Source organism: Leopardus geoffroyi, chromosome A2 (genome assembly GCF_018350155.1).
Source record: "Leopardus geoffroyi isolate Oge1 chromosome A2, O.geoffroyi_Oge1_pat1.0, whole genome shotgun sequence".
NCBI lineage: Eukaryota > Metazoa > Chordata > Mammalia > Carnivora > Felidae > Leopardus > Leopardus geoffroyi.
This window is the reverse complement of record NC_059331.1, coordinates 149,438,665-149,457,377: the sequence shown is the minus strand read 5'-3', so window position 1 is coordinate 149,457,377 and position 18,713 is coordinate 149,438,665. Positions and strand designations below refer to the sequence as shown.

General features: G+C 41.0%; 1 protein-coding gene across 4 annotated transcripts in view; it reads right to left on the bottom strand.

Annotated features, from left to right (window-relative positions):
• The window catches only part of EXOC4 (exocyst complex component 4), a 766,053-nt gene that overhangs the window by 742,336 nt on the left and 5,004 nt on the right, over positions 1-18,713 (bottom strand). The window lies entirely within an intron of this gene.

The window sequence follows — 18,713 nt, the reverse complement described above, 5'->3', positions numbered from 1 at the left end:
ACTGCCTTACCTCAGGGCTTCTTGTTAGGGGAGATAACAAATACCCACTGTTTAAGTCACCCTCAACCTGTCTTTTACAAACAGCTAAAAGTGTACTCACTGATAAAATTACTTATACACTGAAGAACTACATTCCAAATAGCTCATTTAAATGAACTAAATTTGGCACAGAGCCCCCAACAGCCCGGAAATAAAGTCATATCGATTCTAAAGTACGTTACAACAACAATAATATAAGCTACACTAGAAGACAATCCCTACGTTTACTATTCTTCCAACAGCACTAATGAGATTGATATAAATCAACAATAACCAGGGAATGAGATAGATACACTTATTAAAAACCTTTCAATAACTTAGTTTGATATGTGGGCCACAGATCTTTGTTTCTTTCATTATCTTTTTTTGAAAAATTTTTTTTATTTAGTGTTATAATCAGCAACAAAGAAACCCTTTTCTCTTATCTGTTGGCTGTGGTAATTTAGAGTTTCATTAAATTCCCTCAGATTTGTCAGCTTATACATTCAGCATAGCTTATTTCATTTATCTTTAATTTAGGAAGGGGGTAGTTTAGGCTCTCAATGATGGATGCAATCAATTATAAGTCCATCATTAGAACTGCTTTCAGAGATGGTCTGTCAGTGAATCAATCACATATCTACTTCCAGATATTCACAAGCAAAATACTGTACAACAGTTTTTTTCCCCAACTGTCATTTAGAGCAAGAGATCTTAATTCATGAGCCACATAATATATAAAACTTCTTTTCCAATTTACAGAGAGATTCAGCAGGCCAGTCTTTGACATCAATCTCAGCTCTAAAAAGAATTGTGTAAATGTGTTAGGGATGCCAAGAGACCAGTTCTAGCAGCAAATGGCGGGGACGGGGGTGAGGGAGGTGCAGACAGGACAAGACATATAACGAAGGAAAAGGCAAAGCCTCTAAGGGCTGTGGTGTTCGCTCAGGAACGCAACGCAGTAGGAACCCCAAGACTTGAAGGAAGGCCTGTATCCTGCCAGATCCTGTATCCTCCTCTGTCAAGTGGTGATCATATATCAGACCACCATACCTCCAAGGTTACTTTCAGGGAGAAAGTCCCACACAAGTATCTGACTCATAACACGAATCAGAGTGTTGAACCTAGGGGGAATATGGCCTCAACGATGGCGCTATGAATATCACTTGCAACACGTAGGTACAGGGAGCTAAGCATGTCTTCCTATTGTTTCTATGATACATAACTTTGCTCTTTAAATCTGAAACCTTCCAGGCTGGTAATCTAAAGTAAAGCACAATCAGAAAAGGCCTTCAATTTGTCAGCTGTCCCAAAGGGAAGAGTTCCTAGGTATCTACCTCTCATTTCCCCTTATAACAGCACACAGACACGGATTTGTCAAAGTTACCCTGGATCAGTTTGCCGTCTTTACAATGCTTTGATTTCCTCTCCACCACCATTTGTGGAAGGAAACATGCCAAACATCTCACATTGTTTACATTAACTAGGAGCATTACCATTAAAGAAAATGTCAGGCCCAGAGAGGACACCTTCCCAGGCATCAGCTGTCACTGTAACACATTACCGTCGCGTTAGGAGTTATTCATGAGATGGAAAGGGTTACTAAAATGAAGATTAAAAGTAAATTGGGTCTATAGGGGATTTTAGCTCCTATTTTCATTTTTAAAGAAAATATTTGTATAAGGAAATAGCCTGTGCCAGGTTTGCGCCCCTTTAATATTCATCCTCTTAATGTGAACCGGGCTGAATGACATTCTGCCTTTCGTCAGCAAGAGAGACCAAAACTAAAGTTTTTTGTTTTTTTGTTTTTTTTAATTAGAAGGGGAAAAGGCACCAAGGTTAATAATAACAATAATAATAGCCTTTAGGAAGGTTTGTTATAGTGGCCAGAAACCAGCAGTGCTGTGCACCTCATAAAACGTATGTTTAACCCTCCTAACGGCCCTTGAGGCGTGGGGGGGAGCCCTCTTTCATCCTCCCTGTACCTTTTGAATCCTGGCTCCACCATTTACTGCCCATATGACTTTGGTCGCGGCATCTCATTTTGCTCGCCTACAGAACCCAGACAGTACGGTCACCTTCCTTGGAGGGCTGCTGATGGGAAGTAAAGGAGATCAAACAAGGCCTGGCAGTCACCAGCACGCAACAAACTGTAGCTGGCGATCACTGTCACAGGAACAGCAGTGATGGCAGTAAAGGCAAGAGCAGTGTTCCACAAGGTCATGGAAAGAATATCCTTTGGAGACACAGGTTCGAATTCCATCACCCCCAAAACAGTAGGTCATTCGGCACTGGCCATGGGATTTAACCTCTCTGGCTCACCTTACTCCTCTTTGCCGTCAAGCACTGTGGACAGTCTGAGATTTTATCCTACCCACAAGCTAACAAGTGAGCCAGCCAGAGTTGCATGGATGCTGCTAGAAGACACAAAACTCGTGGGTCAGAAGCAAAGGGCTTTGTCATTCACAGCACAGCAAGAAGCAAGGGCACCAGCATATCTGCAGCAGCCCCCCACCACCAGGCCCCTAGTCCCAAGATGGTTAGGCAACTGGACCCAAATGCGTGCCTGTATACGCTGTGAGTGACCAGAGAGGAACCCTCAGCTTAGAAAACTACATCTTCTATACCGGACAGTAAACATGCCTTCCCATTTTTCTAAAGGGACAGATCATCTCTGTCTTCCAAACACCCAAATAAACATCCTTAACAAAGACATTCTCAAACAAAGGGCATTCCGTGCTTTGCTCCTAAGAACTTCAGAAACAGGGGCACCTGGGTGGCTCAGTCAGTTAAGTGTCCCGACTTTGGCTCAGGTCATGATTCTGTGGTTTGTGAGTTTGAGCCCCATGTGGGCTCTGTGCTGACAGCTCAGAGCCTGGAGCTTGCTTCGGATTCTGTGTCTCCCTCTCTCTCTCTCCCCTTGCCCCGCTCATGCTCTCTCTCTGTCTCAAAAATAAACATTAAAAAAACCTTTTTTTTTTTTTTGAAGAGAACTTCAGAAACAACACAAGGAGAATGGCCCCCAACAATAACGAAACGCCATTCACTGGGTACCTTCAAAGACTGCGTAGTGGACGGCGTTTCCAACCTGTTTTCTTTTCTGAGACCAGAAATACAATGTCTCCCACAATAAGTATCTGCACAATGAATGAACGATAGACCGTAAGAGCAGACTAGAATTCTAGGGAGAAAGTTTCCAGGCCTGCTACCAAAACCCGGCAAATTTTAGCGTGGAATTATCTTCCTGGAAGCCAGTCACTGGACCCGGACTGATAGCAGGGTAGGAGAGAACACCTGCCAACGAGGTCACCTTGCCAGCCAGGGCGCGAACCTCTCCCCAGCCTTCTGGCAAGCCTGTGTGGCACGGACACAGACAGCTCCCCAGTTCACAAAGCCGTTCACTGCAATTCTTAACAGCTCTCCTTGTTACAAAGTCTTTCATTACAATAAAAGCAGCCTCTTGATGATTTCTACTATCGATCTGAGTTCCACCTTCTTGCGGTGACGGAAGTCTATTCCCTCCTCCGTACAATTTCTCTTTCGATGGCAATGCACTCTCAGTACTTTTCTCTCAGGTTACATAAACATCTCTAACTGCTTCCACCGTTTCTCCCACAACATGGCTCCCACACAGCCCACCATCCTTGTGGATTTGCTCTGAAGTCCCTACAAAAACAGCGAACATTCACATAGAGCTCACTGTACGCTCAGCATTAACCTAAGTGGTTTCCACATAGGAACTCATTTATTCCTGACAACAACCCTAGGAGGTAGGTGCCATTATTACCCCTCTGTTTACAGACAGGAAACAGAGTTGTGCGTCGGAGGCACAGAACTTTTAAGTAGCAGAGCCAGTCCGCAAGCCTGAGCGGTCTGGCCCTTAAAAGCTTCCCTGTCCTGCCTCTCAAGACGTGGTGCTAGAACCGAACACAACATTCCTAATGTGCTGTGACCAATCCAAACAGGAAGAGGTGTTTGGTTGTTTTTTAAGTTTTATTTATTTGGAGAGAGACAAAAAGCATGAGCGCGGGGGAGGGGCAGAGAGAGGGAGAGAGAGAGAGAATCCCAAGCAGGCTCTGCGCTGTCAGCGGAGAGCCCGAGGCGGGGCTCGAACTCACGAACCATGAGCTCATGACCTGAGCCAGAATCAGCCCTGAGTCGGACACTTAACTGACTGAGCCACCTGGGCACCCCAGTAAAAGGCTTCTATATCCTCTAACATGGGTACTACATTTCTAAATAACCAGGCCTAAAAGTACCTGCATTTTTGTAAATATTGAGTCCAAAAATTATCCAAGATCCCACTGACAATAAATGCTGACAAGCCAGCTCTCACTCATCTACTTGGGAAATTTTCAAACGAACCACAAAAATGTACATGCATCCTTGTGTCATACACTTGGGAAAGGGCAGGTGAAAGTGAACACAGGATATTATTTAGTGTCTGTTACGTGCCAGGATTGCGGTGGTTATTTTGCACACATAATCTAAGACAATACTCAAAAGAGTCTGGTGAGATGGTTATCACCACCCTTTTTACAGATAAGGAATTAGAGGAACAGAGAGGTACAGTAACTTGCTTCCACACCCACAGCTAACATCAGACCCCGACTTCAAGCTTATACGCGACTTCAAAGCCCATGCCTTTTCCACTGTGCACGTTATGAACTCCTACTTCTTGTGCTTTCAGCTCCTAATCAAGCTACAGCTCACATGTGAAGAAACGAGTGAATGAGTACAGATGCGGACAGTACTAAAAAAGCTGCTAAGAGCTCTAACAGTCTTGAGTATGAACAAGAAGTATGAGCTTAAAGACATAAGCAGAGAGGAAACGATTTGAAGTTGCCACCCCAAGATGCATTTACGTTGGCGAATCGCTCTTTAGATTTTTTTTTCCCCACTCTTATCTCGAAACCATTGTGATTTACAAACTTGCCAAGTTCACGGAAGAACACAAAAGCCTACGCTAAATTCTAGTTAGGCCAGACAGAGAGACATTTCTGGATCACCAAGAATTTTTCACTAAGACAGCTCTGGCATTTTGCATGATGAATTGCATCTCTAACCATGACTAATTAATCCCTAGGAAGGAATTTATTTACCTAATGGGCTCAAAAGGCCATAGCACAGGGGCGCCTGGGTGGCGCAGTCGGTTAAGCGTCCGACTTCAGCCAGGTCACGATCTTGCGGTCCGGGAGTTCGAGCCCCGCGTCAGGCTCTGGGCTGATGGCTCAGAGCCTGGAGCCTGTTTCCGATTCTGTGTCTCCCTCTCTCTCTGCCCCTCCCCCGTTCATGCTCTGTCTCTCTCTGTCCCAAAAATAAATAAAAACGTTGAAAAAAAAAAAAAAAAAAAAGGCCATAGCACACATGTTAAGTTACTGTTTACAGCACTTAGTAGGGACACATACTACATGATTCTAGTGAACTCATAACCATCGGCTCTAAGCAAGCCAGACGCATGAGCGTTAAACCCAAGCTAAAAACCTACAGATCTAAAACTGAATTTGTCAGTTTCCTCTTTTTATACCAGCTTCTGTGTTTCCATGTAGTCAGTCAAGTGTTTTGAAAGGAAAATAACTAGTCACCATCATGGACTCCTTCTACGGAGCAATTTTGCCTTCACTTCGGACTTAATAGAGTAATGGAGTCCAGACATGGGAAAAGCACACAAAAGTTGCTATTACTCTTAAAAAAGACAAAAGTGAGATCAAGTAACAGAAAAAGCACACCTATAAAAATAAGGTTAGTCACCCAAAGGTAACCCATCACTCAAGAGAAACAATAACCTTCAATCAAAGACAAATGAGAGGATGCAACAAAGAACCACAAACCAAAAATACTACCATTTGGAATGTACCAGAAGTTTTTCCTCTTCCCTTCATATATGTCAACCATGAGGCATTTATAACTTTCAAGCTCTTTGAACTTGGGCAAGTCAACTTCTGTGGGTTTCTTCCCTTGTCAGACAGACAAGACAGTAAGTGTACCTGCCTCACCAGGTGGTTGTGATTGGCAAAGTCCATGAATGTGCTGGGTGAAATAAAAAGTGCCATTGACGTGTGGGCTGATACATTATTAGGAACCAAATACATCATCTGTGAATCACAACACTGTTAGCCCAAAGCCTCCCCCCATTCGAAAGTTCCTGAAGATATTTATTCACAAACTGAGGTCAGACCTTTTCTTTATATTCTTCTGGTGTGTGGCACATTAAAAGTGCTTAGGAAAAGCTAAATAATGAGCAGCAGCAAGATACAGGATCTGAAGGGGTCAGGGAGGGCAGTTCCTTGCCGGAAGAGACAATTGCTACTAAATTATCTCGCGCAAAGAAATGCCTGCTCAGAAATCTCTAGCAAAGGACGAATAATAGTTACAGCGACCCTATTTGGTTCATTTAGTCATTCAACTAATAGTGATTAAACACCTACTACTTGGCAGGTGAATAAAGCCAATCCCTCCCTCAGGAACCTTACATTCTCGCGGGAGAAGCAGGTGATACAAGAGAAATACAGAATACACGGCAGCCCGGGAAGAAGCAGCTATGGAAAACACAGAGGGACGGTAGGAGGAGGGGAACTGTATTACACAGGAGGCCAGAGAACCTCTCAGATAAAGATGGCATTTGATCAGAGCTTTCTAGAAATGAGGGAAAGAGAAGGGACACTATCTGGGGAAGCGGATTCCAGAGAAAAGGGAAGATGCGCAGACTCTCACGATGCACAGGGGATTGTTTGGCCTGTTCAAGAAAGAAGGAATGGCAGGCAAGTCCGTGTGGCTTCAGAGAAGCAAGGAAGGGGACAGTGATAGACATGAGATCAGGTAGGAAGCCGAGAGCCAGAAAAGGGACACCTTTGTGGACTTGTACTCTAAAAGTGTTCTTTGATGCCACCTGGGGATTAGCACCCAAACAAAGAATGACAGCTTTTGGGGTGCCTGGCTGGTTCAGTTGACTGAAGAGTGTGTGACTCTTTACCTCAGGGTCATGAATTCGAGCCCCATGTTGGGTGGAGAGATAACTAAAAAAATAAAAACTTCAAAAAACAATGATAGCTTTCAACCAGTATTTTTTTCTTTTTTTTTTTTTTTTTTTGAGAGAGAGAGAGAGAGAGAGAGAGAGAGAGAGAGAGAGAGAGAGCGCTTGTGCATGCACATACATGGAGGGGCAGAGAGAGAGAGAAAATCTTAAGCAGGTTCCATGCCCAGCACAGAGCCTGATGCCGGCTCAATCTCACAAACCGTGAGATCATGACCTGAGCCAGAACCAAAAGTCAGATGCTTAACCGAATGAGGCACCCAGGCACCCCTCAACCAGTATTTATTAGTGAATACTGAATGGCGAATATTCAACAATATTTCAAGTTTCATTTTACTTCTCTTCAACCTCTTCCAAAAAGGACTGGAGATCATTTGTACAAGAATATAGAAAATATCAATGAGAAAACATAACTAGTTAAGGAAATACAGGACAAAACAATGCCACATGAATGTAGAACACAGGTATGCAGGTCATACCCAAACACAGCTGATATGAAATCAGCCCTCAATCTAACTGTGAGGTTCCTAGCCATACAAAAAGTGAAATGTAGCTAAATAATTCTCATTATCAAAAGTATAGATTCCAGTTCCTTTGCTGAGGAAGCACACTAAATTCTAAAAAATCTTTCACTTAAAACAAGGAAGAGGGGCGCCCGGGTGGATCAGTCAGGTAAGCATCTGACTCTTGCTATCAGCTCAGGTCATGATCTCACGGCTCATGAGATCAACCCCCATGTCAGGCTCTGCGCTGACGGTGCAAAGCCTGCTTGGTAATCTCTCTCTCCCTCTCTCTGTTCTTTCTCTCTCTCAAAATAAATAGATAAAAACTTAAAACAACAACAACAACAAGGAATACAATATACAATACAGTGAACAATGTCTTCAACCACCTTGTAAATACAATAAATTTTATATGGTCAGTTCTTCTAAATTCCTTCAAGAACAGAACATTAAAACACAACTCAGACCTAGAGATTGTGACTCTGAACATAATCCTAACATGAAGATTTCCAATGATCCATTTTAATCTAAGGATAGAATTGGGGGAATTTACAGGATGAAATGAATCAAACCATGTTTCATTAATTTCCTCCTCTCAGAAAGCCCTTTGATAGTTCAACCTGACCAGAGAGCAGTTCTTTGAAGAGCATCAACAGTACAAGTATTTGTATTAAAGGGTTAGTAGGGGACTGTTAAATATTATAAGCCAGAAAAGCAAGTAGAAAGGTTGACGACCAGTCAGGAAAAATTAGTGGCCTGCCCAGGACTCTAGACTCAAGACCACCTATAGGTGGTAACAGGCTATCACTCTGGAAGCCTTTTAGGGTATTTTAACAAAGTAATAAGAGTCCCCAGAGTACAAGCTGTTATAGACTGAATTGAGACATACCCCCTACCACTACCAAATTTATGTTGAAGCACTAACCCCCAATGTGACTCTTTGGAGATTAGGGTGTCTAAGGGAGGTCATATGGATGGGGCTTTAATGAGGTAGCCAACCCTGACTGGTACCTTGATCTTGGACTTCTAGCCTCCAAAACTCTGAGAAAATAAATTTCTGTTTAGGCCACTCAGTCCGTGTTTTGTTATGGCAGCTCGAGCAGACTTATACACCACCCTGCAAAACATAGGCAGTATTATTTTGGTTCACTAAAATCTCAAGGCGGATGTTATCAGTCATACCCCTTAGCCACAGCAACACGGATTCTCCACAAATCCTCAAGAATTAACTGCCTAGGGGCGCCTGGGTGGCTCAGTCGGTTAAGCGTCCGACTTCAGCTCAGGTCACGATCTCACGGTCCGCTAGTTCGAGCCCCGCGTCGGGCTCTGGGCTGATGGCTCAGAGCCTGGAGCCTGTTTCCGATTCTGTGTCTCCCTCTCTCTCTGCCCCTCCCCCGTTCATGCTCTGTCTCTCTCTGTCTCAAAAATAAATAAACATTAAAAAAAATTAAAAAAAAAAAAAAGAATTAACTGCCTAATACAGCCTCAGATAACTAACCTGCTAGAAGAAATATTTAACGTAATACACCTGAATTCTGGTGACCCCTGCAGAACAATTAGTATTAAGTCATGCTATCTGAAAACAGTTAATATGCTTAAGTATTTACTAAGGGCATTCCTTGTTGGTATCCAGTGACCTCTCCTCCAGGAATAACAAAAACAACTGATGTAAATCCCTTCAAACAACTCAGAAAAACTAATCACAAGTAAGGTCCCACATATCCAAAAATCACTTACTTACCAGGAAGCTACAGCTGTTCAAAGCACAATCTACAGCAGGAATCAAAACCCAGTGATACCCTTCCTGGGAAATAAGGCCTCTTAGAGAAGCTAGCAGTCTCTGAGCCCTTGTACTTTTTCCTCATCAGGCACCTGAACCCCTCAACCTGTACCACCTTCACTCTTGTCAGGACAATCCTAATGAATTTTTTTTTAATCATATAATGGAAAGAGCACCAGACAAGGGGTCCACTTTATTTACAAAATAGAATAACATATTGTCATAAGGCAAAAAGTAAGTATTTTTAAACCCCAAAACACAAGGATTAACTAGTTTTGGACCCTCACTCCAAACAGGAAAAAAAAAAAAAAAAAAACCATTAGCTTACTGAGCGTTCTAGAATATTCCTTTTGGTTATTGATCCCAAGACAGAAAAAAAAACCCCTAGAACAGACATGATTCTTGAAAACATGAATCCTATTTTCTTTCCCAAACTGCTTTTAAACAAAAACATTTAGGTTACACTATTAGATGATCTACTTAGCCCTTATTTCAAAGTCTGAGAGTCAGATTTTCTTTTCCTTTAAAGCATGAAACAACCAACCTAAGAAATGCCTGACAGTAGGGGAACTAAAGCCAGTTCTACATAAGAGTAGAGTGTAACTCCAAACTAAAGAAGAGGAAAAGAGATCAAGAATATAAAACAACTTGTGAAGTGGTCTTCAAAGCCTATTCTACTATGAAGAGCACTTTGTATATGATGAATCGTCTATAAATGGTCCAATGAATTATAAAAAAAGAGAGACCCTCGTAATTCTGAGTTTGCATGGAAAAAAATCACACATTAAATATCTGAGATGTGTATCACTATATAATCACATAAGATATGGCTTCACTCAAAGCATAACCGAATCTACATTACACTTTTTAATCCGATTTTATTATATTCAATTATACACTGTGACGGCTTGTTTCTTAATTATGTCTTATTAGATCCCACAAAATACAAGATAATCCCATCCCAACTGATAGCAATTCATGATGACAAGTCTTCTGAAAAACTTTTTGGATGCATAAAAACAACATCCCTTAATTCACTACTAAGATTCATTTAATATCGAGTGACAGCAAACAATTTCTGCTTTAAAGTCAATTGAAAATTCACTGGTGTCTTGCTTCAGACAGCACTTAGGGCCAATTACTACACCCAACACATGCGGTTTTTCAATATTTCAATTAACTCGGTTATACAAAATACTTCTGGGGGCCAAAAGCTCTAAATCTTATAACCAACAGAGAAGGGCATGATCTAAAATTAAGTAAAATCAGCCTCACTAAAGCATAAAACTGAATCCAGGATTGACAGAGTCCATTTGAAATCCACCCTCTACCCTCACTTAACCAGCACTATCTCTTTTCCCACTTGAGCTTGAAGCTCCACATGCTCCCTACAGCCTTCTCCACAGGGATCTTATTTTTCATCCCCGATGGAAGGCTCCTGTGACTACCACACATTACGGCATTTGGTCATTTTGAAGGTGTAGGCTACTTCCCTAACGTGGAGATTCTGGCGAGTTCCTCAGAAATCACATTGTAGAAGACAAAAGTAGGTGTTGCAAGGCACTAGGTTATCTTGGAAATTCCGGATTACCCAAACTGAAGCAGCTTTCTTAACTACAGACATCCGAGAGACTTTAACACGTCCATGCGCGAGGGAGGGAGGGCAGAAGCTGGGTGGACGAGACGTGAAGAGTATGTAGTATCTCTTAGATTTGTCCACAGACTCTTGTAATGCCCTTCCCTCCCTCTCCCCAGGACCTACATATAAACACACCCACACATTTTCATGAAATTTTCAAACACGTACAAAAACCAAGAGACTCCTCAAATAACCCAGCTTCAATAACTGTGAACACATCCCAATCTTGTTATACCCTAACTTCGCCCCTCAACCCCCATGATTTTGAAGCAAATACTAGACACCATATTTTTACTGGTATATATTCAGTATGTATCTCTCAAAATTAAAAGGAAAGAGTCTTAATTCCAGTATAATTTATATAGTGTTATATTGGCTTCAGATGTACATACAGCGATTCAACAAGTCTATCCATCACTGCGTGCTCATAACAATAAATGTACTCTTTTTTTTTTTTTTAATTTTTTTTTCAACGTTTTTTTTATTTATTTTTGGGACAGAGAGAGACAGAGCATGAACGGGGGAGGGGCAGAGAGAGAGGGAGACACAGACTCAGAAACAGGCTCCAGGCTCTGAGCCATCAGCCCAGAGCCTGACGCGGGGCTCGAACTCACGGACCGCGAGATCGTGACCTGGCTGAAGTCGGACGCTTAACCGACTGCGCCACCCAGGCGCCCCAATAAATGTACTCTTAATCCCCTTCACCTACTTCACCCATCCTCCCACTCACCTCCTCTCTGGCAGTTAGAAGGCTGTGTTTCTTTTGTCTGTCTTTTTCCATGTTCAATTGTTCTTTTACTTAAATTAAGAATATTTTTGTAAACATAGCCAAGATACCATCGTCTCCGCTTTAAAAAGTTAATGCTAATTGGTTTACCTTATTTCCCCCAACTAAATTACATCCTAAAGGCTACCCAATGTGCATTCAAAACACCTGCTAATCCTAAAATGGAGGTTCTGCCAAGGTGGGTAGGTGGTGACTGAGTCTGCACTTTTTTTTTTTTTTGGGGATTCTGAATTTTTAAAAACACGCAAGTGATATTTTTGAGTATAAAAATGACGCCTCCCATAATATTTAGCACAATGATAGCACCAAATTTTGAATGGAAAAACACGTTTTTGAAGTATGTGCCACTTTATTTTTTGCAAGGGCTATATAAAAACTTTTAAAACAATAAACGTCAGGAAAGGTTCTCCTAAGGAACTTAAAACATTGTTTGCCTACCATGTCAAATAGTCACAAGAACCTCCCTGTTAAATGGTAGTTCCTGTGTTTTTCAAGGCGAATTCCCAACACATAAAGGACTGGCTACTGAAAAGAGCAGAACTCATTTCATGGCTTGAAAAGCAGTTAACAATGTAAGGAGCAGAGTAGAAGATGATAGAGAACAGCCCCCACCAGGGCAAACTGAAAAATGCGAGCACAGATTGCAAACTTCCAAATGCAAGCAAAAGCAAAAAGCAAAACAAAACCACCACCAACAAAAATAATTTAAACGCTGTGCCACCCAAAGAAAACCAATTACCAGCTCTATGAGAGCTCAGGCTGCGACAAACAATACTATCACAGGCATTAAACAAAACAAAAAAAACTATACCCTCAAAAACAAATACATAAACAGATGCAAAATAGTTCTAAAGCATTTCTAGGAGTTCTGAAGGCAAAGTTCCTGGAAAAATATTATATGAAGTGAAACTTTTTAGCTGCTTAATTAAACACTCTGCAAAATACTGCAAAAATCAGGCCATCAAGGCTGAGATACCTACCTCACTCTCCTGCCATACCTTCAGACAGCACATCTGATTACCTTATTCTTCCTCTCTGGGCATATGCAGCTGATGAAATCGGGACCGATGAAAAATCAAACTTTAGAGATATTTTTCAAAATAGTAAGCCCTGATGGAAGTGATGGACTTCCACTTCTGGCCGAGATGAAATGACAGGAACTAAATTTACCCTAGCATCTGAAGGTAACAACAACAACCAAAAAAACCCAATTTTGAAGCCTTAAACATGAAGGCAGTTAAGAGTTTGCAGGGCTGGTGACACAGGAAAGAGAACTGCACAGGGCACTCTGGAGATGTGGAGAAGGGCTCCCTTAAAGCTCCCGCTGACCATCATCAGCACACGCATGAAAGGAAATAACCCAAGGCCAGGAACAGAACCACCAGTAAGGATTAGTGGACACAGTATCTGAAATCACACACAGCCAGAGTGAAAAATCTCATGATTCACAGAGCACTGGGTGGAGTATTCAAAAGGATTCTGCAACAGAAGTGAGACAAAATTGGCGCTAAACCAAATGCTACTCTGCTCCCAATGAGCAAAACTTAAAATAAGACCTGAAAGGACCACAGTTTCCAAGCAACCTAACCACATCCCAGAACAAAATTCAGGAATATTTACAGGAAAACAAAGACATCCACTGCCAGTACCCAAAAAGGTAAAAAATCACAGTATATAGTATCCAAAAGGTATAGAAAAGGTATAAAAGAATGTAAAACGGGGGGGGAGATAATCAACTGAAACTAACCCAAAAATGACACAGATGACAAAATTAGTAAAGAAGAGCATTAAAACCATTATACCTGTTTCCATAGTTCAAGAAGCTATAGGAAAGACTGAACATGTAAGGAAAGCTATTAATGATTTTTTTTTTCTTAAAAAACCCAAATCAAACTTCTAGAGCCCCTAACTACAATCTAATAAAAATTACATCACATAGGATTAACAACAGATTGGAAATTGTAGGAAAGATGAACTTGAAGACACAATAATGGAAACGATACCAAAAAAAAAAAAAAAAAAAAAAGAAAGAAAAGAAAAAAAACAAGAAAAAAAGACTGGGTGTGAAAACACTGAAGTGGCCTGTAAGATAAATCTGACCAACAATACATGTAACACTTACACGCTGAAATCCATTTAAAAACTGCTGAAATTAATTCAATAAAGAGATATACCTCTTCAGGGATAAGACAACTCACAGCTGTCAATTCTCCCACATTAATCTGTACATTCAAGGCAATCCCAGCCAAAATCCCAGCATGTTTTATGGTAGAAATTGACTAGCTAATTCAAAGATTAATATGGAAAAAAATAAAAAATAAAATTGATACAGAAGTGGACCTAGAATAGTGACAAAAACTTTTAAGAAATACAATACAGTTGGAGAACATATACTGTCTACAAGACTTATAAAAGCAACAATCAAGACTTTGTAGGGACACCTGGGTGACTTGGTTTGTTATCAGCTGACTCTTGATTTTAGCTCAGGTCATGTTCCCAGAGTTCACGGGATCAAACCCTGTGTCAGGCTCTGCACTGAATATGAAGCCTGCTTAAGATTCTCTCTCTCTCTCTCTCTCTCTCTCTCTCTCTGCCCCTCTCCACTGCTTGCACTCTCTCTCTCAAAAAAAAAAAAAAAAAAAAAAGACTGTGGGGCTGCTGTGTAATAATGTTATCAAGATAAACAGATGAATGGAACAGACTAGATAATCAAGAAAGAGACCCGCACTGGTCAAATGATTTTTGACAGAGGTGCAAAGAAATTCAGTGAAGAAAGCATAATCTTTTTAACAAATGGTGCTGGAATAACAGGATACTCTCACACAAAATACGAATTGGAAAGAAATGGACAGGGATGCTGGAAATGTTCACCTCTACCTTGATGTGGGTAGTGGTTACACAAGTTAAAATTCATCAAGACATATACTTAATATGTATACACTTTACTACATGTATATATACCTCAAAAAGTGAGACAAATAAAGTGAGCATACAAGTCAGCATATAAAGATCCTATATCTATTTAAAAAATTATTTCTATCTATACACCCAACATTTCATACCCACACAGAGAGAAATGTCTACAATTAGGTACAACTAATATCAATGATGGTTAGTAATTTACAAAGGATAAAGTTTGGAATACTTTTCATCTTCCATCTTGCTGCATTTCCAGTGCTTGAACTCTTTATATGAATGTGTATTATTTTTATAACAATTTTTAAACACTGGAAGCAAATTTCTTAATAATTTTTAATTCTGGGTAAAGAGAATGAGTTTATATTTTTCTTCTCTGTAATTTTCCATATTTTTTGATTTCCCCACTTAGAAAATGTATAATTACAGGGGTGCCTGGGTGGCTCAGTCGGTTGAACATCCCACTTCGGTTCAGGTCATGATCTTGCTGCTCGTGGGTTCGAGCCCTGCGTGGGGCTCTGAGCTGACAGCTCAGAGCCTGGAGCCTGCTTCAGATTCTGTCTCCCTCTCTCTCTGTCTCTGCTCACACTCTGTCTCTTTCAAAAATAAATAGACATTTAAAAAAATTTTTTAATGTATAATTACAAGGACTACACAGCAATACAAAAAAATTTTGTTATGCTAAAAAAAAATTAAGTTTGTTATAATTACAAGTATTAAATCTCTGTATGTACCTAAACAGAATCCACACACAAACCTTAAAAAGAAAATATTTGGGAAGAAGATTGTTGGATTTTTTTTTATGACTTTTCTTTTTTTTTTTACCACCTTTTGTGATGCAATTTTTATAAAGGAAAATGAGGAAAGCTACAATGACAAGTGTGCACAAGAAGAGAACAAAAGGCATGGAATGTTGTTCACGATCCCACATGTGTCCAACAATGGAGAAAAAAGATCATCTTTCCAACAAATGGTGCTGGACATCCACGTGCAAAAAAAAAAAAAAAAAAAAAAAAGATCTAGACACAGATTTAATAGCCTTCACAAAACTTAACTCATACCAGATAACAGTCCCAAATTTAAGACAAAATATAAAACCCCTAGAAGTTAATATTGGAGAAAATTTAGATGATTTGGGGTATGGCATAGACCTCTTATAGTTTATTTGAGAGAGCCCACGTACATGCACACAGGAGAGAGGCAAAGAGAGGGAGAGAGAGAATCCCAAACAGGCTCCACAGTGTCAACACAAAGCCCAAAGCCGGGCTCGATCTCACAAACCGTGAGATCATGACCTGAGCTGAAGCCAAGTCAAACGCATAACCAACTGAGCCATCCAGGCCACCCGGCACAGACTTTTTAGATACAACACCAAAGACATGACCCAAGACAGAAATCACTGATGAGCTGGACTTCGTGAAAATTACAAACTTCTGCTCTGGGAAAGACTATGTCAAGAGAATGACAACACAAGATCAGGAAAAAATATTTGCAAAACACGTATACCCACATGCATCCAACTATGACATGCAACTACGTGACAGTGAGACAAATACTACCCTCTTACTCATAACAGAGTTAATAAAGAAAGACAGTCATCAAAAACATCCAGTTCCTGGCCAGGGCCAGGGAAAACAGGTACGCTACCACACCACTTGTGGGGGTGTAAATTACCATCTTCCCAGAGGACATTTTGACTGTGTCAAAATACAAAATGTGCATATACTCAGATGTAGCAATTCCTCTCCTACTGCCATGATTTTACACCATGGATATGGCTCTCAGAGGTATGTGAATGCTCACTGCAATGCATTTTTAACAGAAGACTAAAAGGGGAAAAAAAAAAACTTAAGTGTTACAAAAGGGGTGGGAAAGAGACCACCAATTAAATAGATTATGGGGTGTCATATGACAGAACGCGACATCGTCACTTAAAAGACTGAATAGATCAGGGGCGCCTGGGTGGCTCAGTCGGTTGGGTGTCCGACTTCGGCTCAGGTCATGATCTCTCAGTCCGTGAGTTCGAGCCCCGCGTCGGGCTCTGTGCTGACAACTCAGAGCCTGGAGCCTGTTTCAGATTCTGTGTCTCCCTCTCTCTCTGACCCTCCCCCATTCATGCTCTGTCTCTCTCTGTCTCAAAAATAAATAGACGTTAAAAAAAAATTTTAAAAAAAAAAAAAAAAAGACAAGACCGAATAGATCAATATGTGCTGCTAGAAGAGATCTCCAAAATAGAGAAAAATAAGCCAACGAACAAAGGTTCAAAAATATACATAGTATGACCCCAATTGTTTAAAGAATATATAATACATAATTTTCATGAATATTCCTTTAAGTGCATATAATTTCATAAATAATATTATATATTAACATATTAAATATTAAAAAATGGGGCACCTGGGTGACTCAGTCGGGTAAGCATCCAACTCTTGGTTTCGGCTCAGGTCATGATCTCACGGTTCATGAGGTTAAGCCTTGCATGGGGCTCTACGCTGTCTCGAAGCCTCCTTAGAATCCTCTCTCTCCCCTTCTGTCTGCCCCTCCCCCACTCATGCTCACTCGCTCGCTCTCTCTCAAAATAAATAAACATTAAAAAAAGAAAAAATATTAAAGAATATACATTCTTGTTTAAAGATCATACATTCACACACACTTAAATACAGTTTCTATTTTCCTCAAAGAACTAAACGACAGTTAACAGAGATATTTCAGGGAAGAGATGAACAGGGAGAAAAGTCTTTGGTTTTTATTTTGTTCCTCTTGAAATATTTGCATTTTCTAAATATGTAACTGAATTTTGAAAATTATACCTGTGATTTCAGAAAATCATATAATTTGTTAATGGCAAAAGGAGTTACCTAGACAAAGTGATCGTAGGCTTTTCAATTTGCTCGTTTATAAACTTTCTGTCCTTAACCTAATAAATATTTTGTGTTTTACGTCTGCTTATATATATTTCATATGTACACGTAAGAGTACATATACTGAAATCTAGCTTCTTTGGCTGACTCCCAAATTGTCAATAATTGCCATCTTAACTCAGCTACAGAAGGTTTTTTGGTTACATTCACACCAAACTGGGAAGGAGATTTCTGACAGAAAACTAACATCCTATCCCGGTTGCGATCTGGCAAACATTACAATCAAGTTTCTCACCAGATCTCGCTCTCCCTCTCCCTCTCCTCTCTCTCTCTCTCTCTCCCTACTAACTACACCTCAACTCCCACCAAAAACTGACCGCACCTATCTACTCTAAGTAGTGGCTTGGAAAAAACCTGACCCAGCACCCAACATTACATACCCCTCTCTGCCTCAAGGCCTTCAGGAAATCCCCGTGTTAAAAACGACACATGAGGTTGGAAACTAAGACATGGGTTCCCAAGATATTAATTCTTCATGTTTCACAGAAAAAAATAAGCGGGGGGGGGGGGGAGGATTATTTTGCCTCATATCCACATATGCTGTCGGATGTGGCAGGACATCGAGAAAAAAGTGTTTAGTCTCGAGAGAGCCTAGCAGTGATGTTTAAACGGTACCACATTGCTAGGGCCAAGACGCCCCAGGATGCAGAGAGAGTGGGGAACCTTAAAAACCACAATGAGCCTGGCTCAGATGAAGAGAGGAGGGGCCACCGCAAACAGCGCTAACCACTTAGCACAACTTCCAGGCCTCCGCTCTGAACACAGTGACCACGTTCCCTTCTGCCACAGACCGTGCCATGGACCTCAAAGCTGTTTGTTCAAAGCTCGGATCAGAGCCCGGACCCCTTCAACAAAGCGGGCTTTGAATTACGTACGGGGCTGACCAAAAACACTCTCTGAGGAGGAAGGGAATTTAACAGGTGTCTACAATAAAGGATTTCCCAAGTTTTTGAAATCCCACCTTCTGTGAAGACATGAAAGTTGGTGACACCGTGGGCCTTCAACTGCCTTCAAACCTCCTTGACATCTGTAGCCAGAGTCTGTCTACAAAAGCTCCGCTCTGAGGTTCCGGTAAGGTCACCTCAAGCCACAGCCAAAGTTTGGCTTCCCAATTAA